Consider the following 16,905-nt stretch of genomic DNA (forward strand, 5'->3'; position numbering starts at 1 on the left):
GCCATCCTCCTCCTCCCTGTGGTCCTCTCAGTATGGGACTCAGCTTAACCCCTTAATTTATGTACAGAGACTATAGCATAATTAATTGTTCTGGACCTTCACAACATCCCATGAGCTACGTGTCTGGTCATATTTCATCCATGAGAGAGTCGGGCTCAGAAAAATGGAAAACGTGCAGAGGTCACAGGCTGCTGAACATGTGGCATTTGAATTCAGATCTCCTTCCCTTTCCCTAGCGGGGCACTTAGGGATAATTGGGACGTGAGTGAGGGGTGCCAGGTCCTTCACACTGCTGCCACTAGAACTGTCCAGGAACAACGGTAGCTACAGATGATTGACACGTGATCTGTGGTGATTGGCAAGTGATCTGTGGTGATTGCCAGGTGATCTGCAGTGATTGGTGAGTGATCTGTGGTGATTGGCAGGTGATTTGTGATAATTGACAGGTGATCTATGGTGATTGGCAAGTGATCTGTGATGATTGGCAGGTGATCTGTGGTGATTGGTGAGTGATCTATGGTGATTGGCGGGTGATCTGTGATGATTGGCAGGTGATCTATGATAATTGGCAGGTGATCTGTGGTGATTGGCAGGTGATCTGTGAAGACTGACAGGTGATCTGTGGTGATTGGCAGATAATCTGTGATGATTGATAGGTGATCTATGATAATTGGCAGGTGATCTGTGATAATTGGCAGGTGATCTGTGATAATTGGCAGGTGATCTGTGATAATTGACAGGTATCTAAATTACACAGTTGCCAGTTAGCATCATCCCTCATGACCCTGGCCTTGGTGAGTCTCAAAGTATCTTATCATCTGAGCTTCAGTTCTAGCAGGAAAAGCAAGCCAGCCCCACTCCATGTCGCTCAGGAGGGGACATCTCTGAGCATGACCAGAGATGTGACAGCTGCATTGAAACCCCAGGCTGCTTCTAGATTTCTGAACCTCGGTGGCCACGTCAGTAAAACACAGATGACAGTGGCAGCAAAGTACTGACCCACTGTGGCTGTGTTGGTCATACAGTTGATGCTCACTGTTCACAGTGTCCTCTAGAACTGCTGTGAACACTGGATTAGTTAATGTGGAGCCATTGCTCCTGGGGGGAAACACAAGCCTCTACTCACGTCTTCATCAAGCCATCAATACATAAGCTTGTCTTACGTGTTTCTGTTTAAGGGCACTGCACTTGGTAGACATTACTGACTCACTGACCTTGAACCCACAGCAAACGGCACCACAGCCCATGTCTGAACAAGGCTGATGTACCACAGCACAACTGTCCTATACACCAGCTTCCCCAGGTGGATTCTGATCTTGTCACTTCACAGAAGAGGGAAGTGGGGCTGGAGAGAAGGTTCAGGGGTTAAGAGCACTTGTTGCTCCTGCAGAGGACCCAGGTTCAAATCCCAGTACCTACATGGCAGCTCACAACTGTCTGTGACTCTAGTTCCAAGGATCCAAAGCCTTTTCTTACTTACCTCTGCAGACAGGAAGCACACCCATGGTGCACATATGTACACAGGCAAAACACTCATACACGTATGAAATAAATGCTGAATTTATTTATTATAAATAATGAATATAATAATTTGAATAATGAAATAAATTAATCTATAGAAAAGTTTTAAAGAGGAAAGTGTGTATTCCAGACGTCAAAGACCTGGACCCCAGTCACCTGCTTGGACCACGGTGGTCAGGACTTGACCAGAGGTTTCAGCCTGGGTCCCTATTTCTTGTGACATTGCCAAGAATGGAGACCATTGTGCTGTCCCCATTGCCCCACACATATATAGCCTCTGACCATAAGTGCGTGCATACAGGCAGCCCATACCTGCCAATAGCATCTCCTGTATTTACATAAGGTTTCCTTTCTCAACCTTCCTCACCTCTGAGGCACCCGAGGAATAATTTCCCAGATTCCTGCCCGTGATGTAGAATTCCCCCATGATCTTCCCACAGAGTTTCCAGATCTCCCAGTCTGCCTAATACCCCTCACCCCTCACTGGGCCAGCCAGGCAGCCAGGCACACACGGAGTTCATGATATGGCCTCTGGGCTCCCTCCAGAGCTCATTGAGGGGCCCCCTGTGGTCCTGGCTCACTCCACCTAGAACAGGAGTCCCTGAGAAAGAAAGAAAACCAGGAGACAAGAATTGAAGATGCTGGGGCCTCAGGAGACCTCACAGAGGGAGGCTGGACAACAGAGAGACGCTGTGAGGAACAGAACGATGAAGAGGCCATGATGCGAACATCCCACAAAGCTTTCAGTAAAACCCTCATGCACCTGGGCCACACAACTCACCTAGCCTGGGTTCCTGGAGCAAAGCCAAGGTCCGCTCTAGAGTCTGGAGACTGGGAAGGTTTGCCATGCAATTCACATTTGCTTCATCTATCAGTAAGGATCAATAAGCCATAGCCTGTAGGCCACAGCCAGCCAGCAGCCATGCTTTCTGGCTGCTCCCACCAGGACCCTGAACGCTACCACCAAAGCCACCAGCTTCTCCTGGTCAGACACAGATGTGTTTCTGATGCCAGGGTACCAGCCACTCCACTACCTTACAGGGCCCTGACTCTCCTTTCCCAGCTCCAAGAGAGTTTTCAATCACTTCTCTTAATGCTCAAAAACAATTCTTGAGTACAGCATGGACAAGTGACCTTGTTTTGTTTTGTTTTGTTTCAAACTTGTGATGCTCCTTTAGCAAATCCCACAGGTGTTACTGGTCTCCTCTGGGCATCTGTTTCCTGTAAACTAATGAGGAAGAGGTAATGACAAGGGCATCTATGTCAGGGGACTATCAAGAAAATATATGTCATTCATGCTGGGTGTTGGTGGCACACGCCTTTAATCCCAGCACTTGGGAGGCAGGGACAGGCGGATCTCTGTGAGTTCAAGGCCAGCCTGGTCTCCAGAGCGAGTGCCAGGATAGGCTCCAAGCTACACAGAGAAACCCTGTCTCAAAAAACCAAAAAAAAAAAAAAAAAAAAAAAAAAAAGAAAGAAAGAAAGAAAGAAAGAAAGAAAGAAAGAAAGAAAGAAAGAAAGAAAGAAAGAAAGAAAAATATATGCCGTTCATGATAGGGCTGTGGCCAAGGCCTCCCAAGCCCACGTGGACCTAAAGGGCCATCCCTCCCTGCAGCAGACAGACTTAAGGAGGTAAAAGGCGGCCATCTGGGAGACTCCTGGCTGCGCACTCGGAATGCTGGAGGAAGTACAGGGTGTTGTATCGCTTCAAAGGAATTCTGGTCTCCTTCAAAGAGATTTGGGGCGTGCTGGAAGCACAATGCCCGGAAGGCTACTCATGTCCCATCAAAACAGACCAAGTGTCTATTGCCTTCCCTTGCTTCCCAAGAGAGTCCATCATGAAATCTTGCTGAAGCACCCCACCCCTACCCGGAATACCTGACTCACCGCCTCCAAAGAAAGTTCTAGATATCCTAGGCCTCCAGCGCCCCCAGCAGTTGGGTTACCACAACACTATCTCTAGGTGGCCTGACCAGAAAACCTGAGATTGGCCAGCCACTCAGCACTGATGGGGCATCTTTAATGAGTCTCAGAAGGACCCTGAAGCCAGTGACAGGCCTGAACTGGACGTCATTAAACTTGGGTGTGAGATCGGCCCCAGACTCTGCTTATTTGGATGACCTTAAGCCAACCTGTCACCGGGAGAAATAGCACTCGATTGAAAAACTTCACAGCCTGAGAACATGCAGGTACATTCTGTGGAGAGGATGAGTAGTGAGCCCATATCCCACAGTCCCATTCCTTACCAAGTGCCTCCAAACAGGCTTTCTGGGATGGTCTTGCAGCTCAAATCTGTGCAAGGCAGCACATCTTCTCATCAGGGTCTCCAGATCACTCACATCCGGGACCTACTGGTCCTCAGGAGACGGGGTCTTGTGTAAATGGCAGGAGTCTAAAGCCTGAGACTCAGAGGCCTGGAGTGATTTGCACAAAGATCCCCAGACTAGCCAACTAGCTGTGAAACCAATCCTGGGACTGACCTCCTCCATTTCAAAGGGGCAGAGTTTGACTGCCTGATTCAGGCTGAGGCTGGAAACAGGCTACCTGAGCTGGATCTTGGCCTCTGGGTAGAGCTTTGCTCTCTCTGGCTTCATTTTCCTCACCTGTGGTATGGACAGACAGTCGGGTTCAAACTGGGTGTGTCAGTGAGCACCTGGCTTGGGTGAGGCAATCTATCGGTCTCTGCAGTGGCTACAACAAAAATCTACAATCTCTGACCTCCAGGAGTGTGGAACTTAAGAACCATGGGCTGAAGTTGAGGGGAACAGCTTCACAGTTGACCTCTCTTTTTTTTTTTTTTTTTAAGATAGATTTATTTATTTATTTATTTATTTATTATTGTAAGACCCTCGGAAAGCTGAGGCTTCCAGAATCTTAGCCCAGGACCTCGGCCACCCCAATCACAGAATGGAGGCGAAAGCTTGATGCAAATTGCATGAGGCTTTATTGTAGTTTAGCGATTTAACCCCATGTTAGCTCGGGTCTTTGACCCACCCACCATGGCGGATGGCTAGCAAAGACAGTTTAAAGCCGCTGCGCACAGATCTTTATAGGACAGCGTAAGGGGAGTGTCTAGGGGTATGCACAAGTTCAGGATTGGTGTGCCTCCAGGCTTGGGGGGTTTGCCCTGTGTTGATTGGTCAACTGGTTGTTATGGCCCATAGGCCCTCCCAGGGTGGTTGCTATGCTCTGTGCGTCATTGCTGTGCGCTTGTCCGTAAAGCACACCCAGAGCCATAAAGCATAGCGCCACCAGCTAACTTCTGATTGGTTCCTTGTCACGAGACAGGCATCTGACTTTCTAGTGACTAACTTCTGATAGGTTCCTTGTCACGAGACAGGCATCTGACCTCTAAGTGACCAAGGCAAGTTTATGGCAAGCACGTGTTCGGCTGTTATGGCTGCCGAAAGGGGAGCAGGTCCCTTCACCAGGATAGGCTCCAAAGCTACACAGAGAAACCCTGTCTCGAAAAACCAAGAAAAAAAAAAAAAGAAGAAAGAAAAAAGAAATTCTGTCACCACACTTACCCACCTCTACTCCTTTACAGAGGAAACTCCACCACCACCACCAACAACAACAGCATCACCACCTACTCTGTTCTCCTACTCTCTGACCATGAGCTCCTCCCACTCAAAGCCTGACCCCTCAACTCCACTTGCTTGTCTACTGGGTCTCAACATTCCCTCTTAGTGACGTCAAGGTGCCTCGTTGCTTCCTTTTTTTTATTGCAGCACAGCCTGGCCACAATACAAACTTGACACTTGGTCTCTATGCCCAAAGGATGGCACATTTGACTACCAAATCTTCACTGATCTTGACAAATAGTGCCACCACATGGGCAAATGGTCTGCCTGTGTGTGGCGTTCTTCACTGCCCGTTCTTACCCTTCCCTCTGCACCCCATGCCTCCCTCACCAGGTTCTCTTGACATTAGCCAAACCCCCTCCTGAAGCTGACCAGGATCCGAGCCCTCTGCTTCCACTCTTTTTGACTTCAGTATAAAGGATGTGGCCACACACCCCCAAACACCTCCTCAGCCTCTCTCTTCCTCAGCCTCAGCCTCAGCCTCATTCTCAGCCAGCTCCCTGCCCCAATCCGAATTCAACCTCAACTATCACTTCCTGCAGCTCCCAACACTCTCATCACTTCCTGTAGCTCACATCTGTTCCCTCACTGATGACCTTTACCCCCTAAGGGAAGTGTCAGGTGCTAATGGCCTTCTCCATGTACATGTCCCTTTTTCTATGGCTGACCTCTCCCATACAGAAAGGCGCCTTGGTTCTTTCTCAGCCAACCCTTCTGACTTCACCCAACAATTCAGGTACCTTACTCAAACCTAGAGCCTCCCCTGGAATGACCTCATGTTATTCTTTCCTCTACTCTCACTCTTGAAGAAAAGGAAAGGGTCTGACCAGCTGCTCAACCCATGCCGATGAGTCCCCCACAGACTCAGTTCCCCAGAGGAACCCCTGAAACGATAGCTCTTTCCACCAGCTATCCGAGTTCCACGGCCACATTAGGGCCCCCAAATAACACACAGAGATTAAGATTCGTTACAATGCTGCTGGCCAGTGACTAGGATTTCTTATATGCCAGCTCAGTCTTAATTATCAACCATAACCATTAATCTATATATTTTATAAAAACTTATCGAGGATGCCAGCAGTATGCGTCCTCTCTTCACAGGATCACATGGCAACCCCTCGCTTTCCTATATTTCCCAGAATCCTCCTTCTCTCCTAGTCCTGCCTAACTTGCTTCCCTATTGGCCAACAGTGCTTTATTTATTAACCAATATGACAAACACATACACAGAAGGACTTCCCCCATCAGACACCCACCGGAAATCCCTGTTAATGCAAGAGAATCAATCCCTGAGCAGGGTAGCCCAAGACAAAATGTTTGTTTGCCTCCTGGCTGGCCTCCAGAAGGCTTCTCATAAGGTAATTACTTTTGATAAATTGAGGGAGGTCACCCAGAGGCTGGATAAAAATCCTCCAGTTTCCTCAGCCTCTTGGAGAGGCCTCCTTCAGTACACGGAGCTAGATCCTAACTCTCAAGAGGGAGGGCACGCTTATCCTCAACTCTCACTTCCTCTCCCAGCCAGCCCCTGATATTAGAAAGAAACTTAAAAGGCTGGATGCCGGCCCTCAAACTGCCCAGAGAGAGCTGTTGAATATGGCATTTAAGGGAGTGCAGGAAACATAGAGATGACACACCAGGTGTCCTTGTCAATCATCCTACCAAAGCCCAACTTGCTGAGCCCAATGAGTTATTGTGTATATTGGGTTTGTTTACAGAGTACAGATGAGAGATCACCTATAGGAATGTGGGTAACCCCAAAACAGCTGCAACACCACTAAGTCCCACCCCACCATTGATGACAAGCCCGTGGAAGCTGCATCATGGAGTGTCACTTTCTACTAGTCTTCTGCTTCCTACATGTTCTAGCATCTCCCAAGATCATTTGCAGTTGGGGGCTAGTGTAGACAGCTGGAATCCCAGATAGAGATCATGTGACTCCTCCCAACTCCTGGAATGTCAACAGCTCCACAGTTACTATCACGGGCCTTGGTACCACTCTGTTGTTCTGCTCTAGTTACCAAAGTAATGCCTATTCTAAGATGGCATTGCAATGTACACAGAGGAGGGGAATGCTAGGCAACACTCCACCCCTTTCCTTGGACTCTTACATTCTTTCCACTACCACAACCCTCCTCTTTGTGTTCCCTGAACCTAAGAAGGAGTGATATGCCCATGATCCTTTGCTGAGCACTGGGGAGCCATGCCACCTCAAGCATCACTTGTCCCCAGAAGTTTAAACAGTTATAAGGCTCTTATCAACTACCACCACCCACTCTAAGGAGTCCTCCTCCACAACCAAGGCAGAAAGCAGCAACATCAGGAGCATAGCTGCATCACCTCAATGCCCTGCCCCACTGTGCATAACAACCTCATGGAATCTGTATCATGAGATACAGATACCTTTGTTTTTTGAGGCAGGATTGCCCCGGCCTGAGGGGCTCCGGTAATTCGTGAGTCCGAGGTGGATCAAGCCTGAAAATAATGGGCGAGAAAGAAGGAACGAGACCAAGCAGGGTTTTTCTTTTGTCAAGGTCTCTGTTTATTGATTATTACAAGGGGTTTTTAAATAGAAAGGAGGAAGCAGAGAAAGAGGAAGTGGGGGAGGAATGAATGTTAATTGCTCTCAGGCCAGGTATCTGGAATCTCCTGTTTATCTCGAGCACTAACTAAGGAAGTGGGGGAAGGAATAGGTGTTAGTTGCTTCTCAGGCCAGGTCCTGGAACCTGAGGGGTGGGATGCTAGACTAGCTGACGGCTAGCTAGGCATGGGGGGTCGCCAAGGCTGGCTTCTGACACAGGATCTCTCACTTAACTACTGAAACCCCTTCCCTGCCTATAGCTGACAGCAAATACGGCATGCCTAGGGAAACGCACTGTATACAGACATGGGAGAGGGTGTGTGGTGGTTTGAAAGAAAATGGGCCCCAAAGGAAGTGGCACTATTAGGAGGTGTGGCCTTGTTGGAGTAAGTGTGATCTTATTGGAAGAAGTGTGTCACTGTGGAGGCGGGTTTTGAGGTCTCATATATGCTCAAGCCACACCCAGTGAGTCAGTCCACTTCCTGTCACTGCACATCAAGATGTAGCCAGCACCATATTTGCCTGTATGCCGCCATGCTCCCACCAAGATGATAATGGACTAACTCTGAAACTGTAAGCCGCCACCTCAATTAATTTCATAAGAGTTGCCATGGTCATGGTGTCTCTTCACAGCAATAGAACACCCCAACTAATGCTGGGCATTGGTGACGCACGCCTTTACTCCCAGCACTCAGGAGGCAGAGGCAAGTGGATCTCTGTGAGTTTGAAGCCAACCTGGTCTATAGATCGAGTTCCAGGAAAAGCTCCAAAGCAAAACAAAGAAACCCTGCCTCTAGAAAACAAAAAAGAAGGGAAGAAAGAAAGGAGATAGAGAGAGAGAGAGAGAGAGAGAGAGAGAGAGAGAAAGAATCCCTAACTGAGACAAGTGGATACCCTGTAAATGACCTATAAAGAGGTATGAATCTCTTGACCCTTTGCTTTTTAGTGTGTGCTTTTCCCTCAGTTCACTGACCCACTCCCACTCTTAGGAATGTTTTCCCTTAGTAATCTCTCTCTGTTTATTTCTATTTCTAACCTATGTGTGGTGACATATTATTTATTATTTATTACTTATTTATTAAAGCTTGCCTGAGGATTGAAAAAGCAAAGTCAGCCTCAAGCTATAGAGATCAGGCAGTGGTGATACACATCTTTAATACCAGCAGCCAGAAACTAGGAGGTGGTGGTGCTCACTTTTAATCCTAGGACTCAGGATTAAGGGGTAGACAGATGTCTGTGAGTCCAAAGCCACCCAGATCTACACAAGATTGATCCAGTCCTAAAGAGAAACAGCTCACACAAAGAAGATCTCGGCACCTGAGGTCATCCGCACTAGAGGGGTATAAAAGATAAGAGTAGGGTCTTCAGTAGTCAGTATCAGGCATTCATTCTCCAGCCATATTGAGAATAGGAAGACATTGAAGTCTCAGGATTCTCCAGCCACCTGAGGAGAGGTTACAGTCTGAGGTTTGGTGGAACCAGGGTCCCATTTCAGTCTGAGGTAGAGTGAGAGTTAGGACCAGCTGCTTTGCTTTTCTGATCTTCAGCTTAAAGCTTAAACCCCAATATCTGTCTCTGGGTCATTTATTTATTGTGCTACAGATATGTCCCTGGTCCCTTTCTTTGGGGACTAGAGAAAGACCTAAAAACTTGACCAGGTGCCCTGAGACTCAGATCTACTGCATTTGATGAACAGCCAGTCAGGAGGTGGAGCCAGCTAGGTGCTATTTGTTTGTTTGTTTGTTTGTTTTATGTGTGTGAGTATTTTGCCTGAACGCATGCCTATGCACCATATTTGTAACCAGTACCTACACAGGTGAGAAGAGGGTGTCATATCCCCCCCCCAGACTGGAGTTACAGATGATCATAAGCTTCCGTGTGGGTGCTGGGAATCAAATTCAGGTCCTCTGGAAAAGCAGCAGCCAGTGCTCTTAACCATGGAGCCATCTCTCCGACCCCTATACTATTGCTCATTCCTTCCTCGTCGGCACTACCGCCTACCGCCTACCTCCTTTCACTTCCACGGGGAACTGGCAACTGTCTGTTAGTACAGGAGCACTCTCTCTCTCTCTCTCTCTCTCTCTCTCTCTCTCTCTCTCTCTCTCTCTCTCTCTCTCTCCCTTTCTCCTCATCCCTCCTGCCCTTGCTCTCTGTCACAGTTTAAGTGTTCAGGGCCAGGGTGGGCTTCAGACTTTTCTCCTACAGGATGGGAAATTAGCCAAGCTTTTGGAGGTAAAGTATGACCCTGGCTAGCAGCTGGCCTGCCCACGCCCCCAGACTTGCCTTCCACCAGCCAGCATTCACACACCCTTCCTTCCTGGAGCATATAGATGGGATGAGCAAACCCCTGCAGGAGATCTGATCATAGACTGGGGAAGCGGATTCACTCTCTCTTTCCTTTCTTTTCCCTTCCTTTTCAGGGCTATGGCATCCCATAACCAGAATGTGTGGGACCCACCCCTCTCCACGTTCTACTGGTGTAAGTTGAATTAATGTCGTGGTAGAAAAGTGTGCACATTAACATAGCTCTGAACCCAGACTTAAGCTTAGAAGGCAGCTGCCAGTAACGGACCACATGTAGTCTAGATGCACCGGCTTCCCTGGTAATAAATGGCCCATATTCTCACCAACCACCAACCACAGGTAGAGACAAGATGGAGACCCCCTCCCCCAAGGTGGTTATTACGATCAGCACAGCTGGATTCTTAGAGCACCACCACACCCAGACTTCCCTGTGCTGTTGGCATTTCTTCATACACCGGGATCTTTCTTCCTCCTTCCAGACACCTGACTGGATAATGGGGCAGACTGGGACACAGTCCCAAGACTCCCCAGCACTGTGGGTGCCACCCAGCCAACTAACAGGAGAACCTCCACTTTACCACCAAGATTTATTTACCCCCACTTCTGCATCATTGTGCTCTAACTGCTCTCATCTCCGCCCTGTTAACACCTCGGGGACAGTCCATCCCCAAGGGTACAAGACAACTCCCCAGCTAAAAAGACATCCCCTTGAGCTCTTATTCACCCACTCATATTTTTAACCTCAGTGGATTTAAAATCAACACCAAAGCTGTTCATGCAAGCAAGCTGACCCTCTGAAGCATGCAGTCTAATAGTTCAGGTGTTATTTTTCACTTTTTTTTTTTTTTTTTGAGATTCTTAGGAGAGTGACTTCACCACATGAGGATAAAAACGACCTCAGAAATACTCATGAGAAAGGAAAAATTCAGGTACTTTGCTACATGGCCCTGAAATGCAAGCAAAACGCAATTGATCTATACCCCAACAGGAGAAAGGTTAAGCACAAAAGAGTTGGGAAGGCAAGCCAGGGTCTCTGCTTCCTGTGACCATGTCAGACTCACCAAGGAATGGAGGGATGTCTGCATAGAGTGGGAAGGAACTCTCCAGCCCATCAGCTCTTAAGGACTCTGAAAATGGATGAGACAGATGCTTCGGTCCACCTCAATGGCCCAGATACCTGACTCTTCACATAGCATCCCTTGGATCACACACTAAAATGCATCCTCAGTAATTAAGGTATAGCCTGAGAATCCCAAAACAATGAGGTTAATATGGCACTGTAACACTGCCTGACCTCAGTACAAACTGGGTGGGAAAACTTTGGCCAAACGATACATATATAAACTACAACTACAGTACCACTGAAACAATTTTGTAAGAGACAAGGAAATGGTCTACAGTGGAAAGATACTGAAAGATAAGATGGCTCTCCTAGAGCAAACAACCATGGCTTCCTGGTTCCCAGCCCCTTCTGAGATCATCTGTTGGCATAATCTTGTTACTCTTGCTTAACCCTTACACTTCTAATGTTGTAACATTTGTAACTTCTAGTATATGTAACAGTTTCAAACTAAACTCCTTGTAATTCAGGGAGTCCAACCAACTCCTATGGTAGAAAAGCCAAGCTTCCCCCATGCCTCCAGCCAGTAGGTATAGAGTCTTGTGATCCCTCTTAAGTAGAGACTGTACTCTCAACAACATGAAACTAATTACAAAGAAATTGTCATTGTAATTTTGGTCCTAGCTCTCACTCTACTTTCTGCCCCCTCCCCACCAAAAAAAAAAAAAAAAAAAAAAAAAAAGATTTTTAGGGCCACAGCTTTCAGAGTAGGGACTGGGAAAAGCTACCTCAAGATTAACATAAGAAAGAAATCACAATAATTATTTATGCATGAATAGGGGACCACATAAAAAAAAAACCAAAAATGAAGTCTTGTGGGACATATGAGGAGTCCAGTTTCCAGTCACTCTTCCACCCATGCTGCAGCATTCCCTGCTCGGGGACAATTAGAATCCATGTTTCTTCTCCAATCCTAGAGATTCAGTCATGTAAGTAAAGGTGAAGATGCTTCTCTGAAGACCCAAGGGCATCACTGGGCAGTTAGAATGGCTGCGAGTATCTAAATCTGTCTCCTGTCTTGATTTCCTCTTCTCTTATGGGGATTTCCAAAAACTTCAAATTCCACATCACTCAGCCCCCACACCACAATAGACTCTTGTCTTCCTGCCACTTTCCCGAATGGGTACAACTTTCAACATGCCAAGCTGTCCCTCTGTTTGCTGAACAAGTAATCCTAAACTTTAATGACCCAAATGACTGTGTTAACCCATGAACTTTCAATAACACAGGAAACTCAGGCCTCAGAGTCAGCTACTGGGACATTGCCTTCTAGATGGTGAACAACCAGGGCCTGAAGCAAGAGACCACATTACAGGACTGAGCATTCCCAATAAACCAGACAGAGGAAATCAAAAGACGGCTCTCCACTGCCCAAGGAACAACATTGTTCCTGATTCCTGATTCCTATCATAACGCAAAAAAAAAAAAAAAACCACACACAATGTCTGGAGTCCTTGATGTCCTGAAAATTAAGAAAAAGGATGTTCTCAGATCCCTTGCAGCAAAAACCTACGCAGGCCAGATGGCACCAACCTTGACTTCCAGACAGAGTCATCTACAAAAGGCAAAGTGATGTCATGGGCATCGTAAATCCAAAGAAAACCTGAGACACTGCTGTTAGCAGCTCAAGCCATTGTTACTGAGACTCCTGCTGATGTCAGAGCCGCCCCCTCTGGCCAGCAGCCGTGCTTGGCTGCTTCACTCCTGGACCTTCCGCTAACCAGATCCAAGCAGCCTTCAGGGGCCACACCTTTGGGTGGTGAATGATCCCAGTGCTGACCACCAGCCGCTCACAGAAGAGTCATGTCAACCTGCCTACCATCGATTGGTGTAACACAGATTCTCCTTTGTGTTTTGAGGGCATTTTCATCCCATGTAACAAGGGAGCTCGCTCAATAGGTCTGGTGTGCTGGATGCTGGCCTGAGAAGTTTTGTGCATGCGTTGCAACCTTACACAGTCCCCAGTCACTAGCCTTCTACCCTCTAAAGACTCAAGAAATAAAACCTTTTTATCCCATGAATATAATTGTGCCGTGTTTGTATTCACAGTTTTTGTGTGACTGTGTGTCATTTTATGTTACAACGCAACAAAATTCAATCTGCCCCTAAACTTCCCCCAAATAACTGAGGAACAAAACCATTAGATTCCTGCTTAAAATTTTTCTTTACACAGTCTTAATTTATAACCATCATTATGTTTGGGGGTTCTATTTACATTTTTTAAAATTATGTGTTTGGGGAGGTCCTCTGCAAGTGTGAAAGCAGGTACTCATGACAGTCAGAAGGGGGTTGGGAGCTCGAGTTCCAGACAGTTGTGAGATGTATAACATGAGTACTGAGAACAAGCTATACCCTACAAAGGCACACACACCCCACCACAACCCAGTGACCTACTTCCTCTGGCCAGGCTTACTTCCAAATAGACCATTTGGCTATTAACCCATCAATTCACTGATGGCTTTATCCAGTCACCTCTCAAAAACCTGTCAAGCCTTGAAGGGGCAAATTTAGATTCAATCCTAATGAGAGTCAAGGCTGACGTCTGGTATCATGTGGCTGCTTCCTCTTCATTGAAATATTCCCTCCAGGAGTCAAAGGATTAGCAAAACAGGTCTTAAAAAATTATAAAAATCAGGAAGCTAGCTGGGTGTGGTGATGCACACCTTTAATCCCAGCACTCAGAAGGCAGAGGCAGGTGGATCTCTGGGAGTTGGAGGCCAGCCTGGTCTACAGAGTAAGTTCCAGGACAACCTGGGCTACACAGAGAAACCCTGTGTAGCCAAATAATAACACTTAAGGCAGCTTAGAAACTTAGTCCACAAGCTCCAGTGTGTGCCTTGTGTGAGCTGCCATTCATCCCCCAGTGGGCTCTTCAGTGAATCGGCTGCCCATGAGCTCCTGGGATGCTCCTGTAAGTAACCTCAAAAAAGCCACCAATGCCCCCAAGGGCTTTGAAAGTAGAATGGTTTCTTTGGTCATTGTTTGTGCCCTGAGGTGAAGAGATTCTTGTTCAAATCCACCCCCCAGGAAGCTATCACAACAGCTGAGGCAGGAGAAATATACCAAGTCCTTCATTTGCCAACCTTATGGTCCCTCTCTAGCTGTCTTCCCCACCCCCACCCCCACCCTCACCACTACCCCAGGCCTCAGCTACCCCAGACCCACACAGCCCTTTCACAACCCATCACTTTTGTCCTTCCTCCATTCTCCACCCTCCCTGTCCTCGGTCAAGGCTTTTCTCAGCTGGCACCTCCTTCGTGCAGCCTTTTCCAAGCGTCTCCTGTGTCCCCACAACTGCCTCTAGAGGCTCCATGAGAGCATCCAGGCCTTGTCTCCTCTGCTTCCCTGTCGACTGTGAGCGCCTGAGGTCTGGAAATGAGCCTATCATTGACTGCACTCTGCCTTTCCTATCTCTACCCACTTTCAGGTTCTGCCTCAGATGATAGGGAAGCCTTTTCCTTTAACTGTCTAATACTGGAACCAGGGCCAAGCTTGTGTTCAGTGGTCCTGCGAGAAGGGCTTTCTCTACATCTCACAGCCCCAGCCAGACTTCTGTAGTAGTTTTCACCTCAGTCTAGAGAGGCCCCAGAGCTCTGCTCTGACTAGCTGTCACCACGGCACTTGGAGGCTCTACTGTCCCTGCGTATTCTGTACACACAGGCATTCTGTGGAAGCAACTCTGATAGAGATCAGGGGAAGTGACTCATTCCCTCCTGCATACGCTCAGTCTTTTACAAATCTGTATGGGGGGGGAGCAACCAGGCCTGAGGATAGGGTATTGAACAAGCTCCAAAGATCCCTGGCTTCCTGTTGACCAAGTCATCTCCCGTGTGACAGACAGGACAGCAGGGAAGTGAGAAGGCAAAGGAGGCAGGAACAGCAAAGAACAGATGGAGGGATGGAATACCTGCCGCAGAGACGGCCCTTAGAAGCCAGCTCTTCTTCGCTGCTCCAGAAGCCAGGGGGCTGCACAGGGGTTCCCGACACAGAGAGGCATTGCGTCTTTCTGGGGCTATGGTACCAAAGCACCACAGACTGGGTTCTTTAAAGAAATTGTGCTGTCTTGGGATTCTTGAGTGTGTGGGCAGAAAGGGGTGTGGGCAGAGGGTGGTGTGGACAGGGTGGTGTGAATAGAGTGGTGTGGACAGAGAGTGGTGTGGACAGAGTGGTGTGGACAGAGAGTGGTGTGGACAGAGTGTGTGGACAGAGAGTGGTGTGGACAGAGTGGTGTGGACAGAGAGTGGTGTGGACAGAGAGTGGTGTGAACAGAGAGTGGTGTGAACAGAGAGTGGTGTGGACAGAGTAGTGTGAGCACAGTTGGTGTGGGCAGAGAGTGGTGTGGGCAGAGAGTGGTGTGGACAGAGAGTGGTGTGGACAGAGTGGTGTGAACAGAGAGTGGTGTGAACAGAGAGTGGTGTGGACAGAGAGTGGTGTGAACAGAGAGTGGTGTGAACAGAGAGTGGTGTGAACAGAGAGTGGTGTGGACAGAGTGGTGTGAACAGAGTGGTGTGAACAGAGTGGTGTGAACAGAGAGTGGTGTGAACAGAGAGTGGTGTGAACAGAGAGTGTGTGAACAGAGAGTGGTGTGAACAGAGAGTGTGTGAACAGAGAGTGGTGTGGACAGAGTGGTGTGAGCACAGTTGGTGTGGGCAGAGAGTGGTGTGGACAGAGTGGTGTGAGCACAGTTGGTGTGGGCAGAGAGTGGTGTGGACAGAGTGGTGTGAACAGAGAGTGGTGTGAACAGAGAGTGGTGTGGACAGAGTGGTGTGAGCACAGTTGGTGTGGGCAGAGGCGTTGTTGGGACCTGGGCGGGTTGAATCTCCTGTGGGTTGTGATGGGGATGGGGCCAGTCTCCTCCTCCCCGGTTCCTGACTCTTTGCAGGTCATCTCAGTGTCTTGTCACGAACTTTCTCCAAGTTTGTACATCATCTCCCCATGTGCTGTCTCCTTATCAACACATTAGTACATTTATGAACGATATAAAGCAGACATAGAGAGGGGCTCAGGGTACACTGGAAGCTGAGGCAAGAGGATCATGTATTCAGGCCCAGCTAGGGCTGCGGGTTTTTTTGTTGTTGTTTTTTTGGGTTTGTTTGTTTGTTTGTTTGTTTTTGTTTTTCGAGACAGGTTTCTCTGTGTAGCTTTGGAGCCTATCCTGGCACTCGCTCTGGAGACCAGGCTGGCCTCGAACTCACAGAGATCCACCTGCCTCTGCCTCCCCGAGTGCTGGGATTAAAGGCGTGCGCCACCAAGCCCAGCATAGGGCTGCGTTTTGAGACCATCTCAAAAACAAAGTAAATAAGATAAAAAGGAGAATGTTATCTTCGTGTCATTTGGCTTCCAGTGCGTGGCTGCAATGTGACAACCCACCTCAAGCTTCTACCACCAGTACCTCTCTGCCATGAAGGACTGCAACTGTATAAACTTTTTCTCCCTTTAAAAGAAAAAGCCAGGCCATGGTGGTGCACGCCTTTGATCCCAGCGCTCAGGAAGCAGAGGCAGGCAGATCTCTGTGAGCTCTAGGTCAGTCTGGTCTACATAGTGAATTCCAGGACAGCAAAGGCTACAGAGAAACCCTGACATGAAGAAGAAGGAGAAGGAAATAAAAATAAATGTCTTAAAAATCATTTTAAAGCTCAGTGTTGGTGGTATATACCTTTAATCCCAACACTTGGGAGGCAGAGATAGGCAAGCAAATGTTTGTGAGCTCAAGTTCAGTCTACTGAACTAGTTCCAGGACAGCCAAAGCTACACAAAGATGCCCTGTCATGAGAAATAAATAAACAAATAAAAAATGA

The 16,905-nt window shown here is 47.9% G+C and overlaps 1 long non-coding RNA gene across 2 annotated transcripts; it reads left to right on the forward strand.

Annotated features, from left to right (window-relative positions):
- The first annotated feature begins 3,495 nt into the window (after nt 1-3,495).
- On the forward strand, nt 3,496-12,539 carry LOC118239264. 2 transcript variants are annotated; one of them, XR_004771064.1, is made up of 4 exons: nt 3,496-3,710; nt 10,104-10,162; nt 10,850-10,916; nt 12,337-12,539. It is a non-coding gene; the product is annotated as an uncharacterized LOC118239264 (long non-coding RNA). The 2 variants fall into 2 exon arrangements; XR_004771065.1 differs by lacking the exon at nt 12,337-12,539 and having other exon boundaries at nt 10,850-11,789.
- The last annotated feature ends 4,366 nt before the right edge of the window (nt 12,540-16,905 follow it).

Source organism: Cricetulus griseus, chromosome 8 (genome assembly GCF_003668045.3).
Source record: "Cricetulus griseus strain 17A/GY chromosome 8, alternate assembly CriGri-PICRH-1.0, whole genome shotgun sequence".
Lineage (NCBI taxonomy): Eukaryota > Metazoa > Chordata > Mammalia > Rodentia > Cricetidae > Cricetulus > Cricetulus griseus.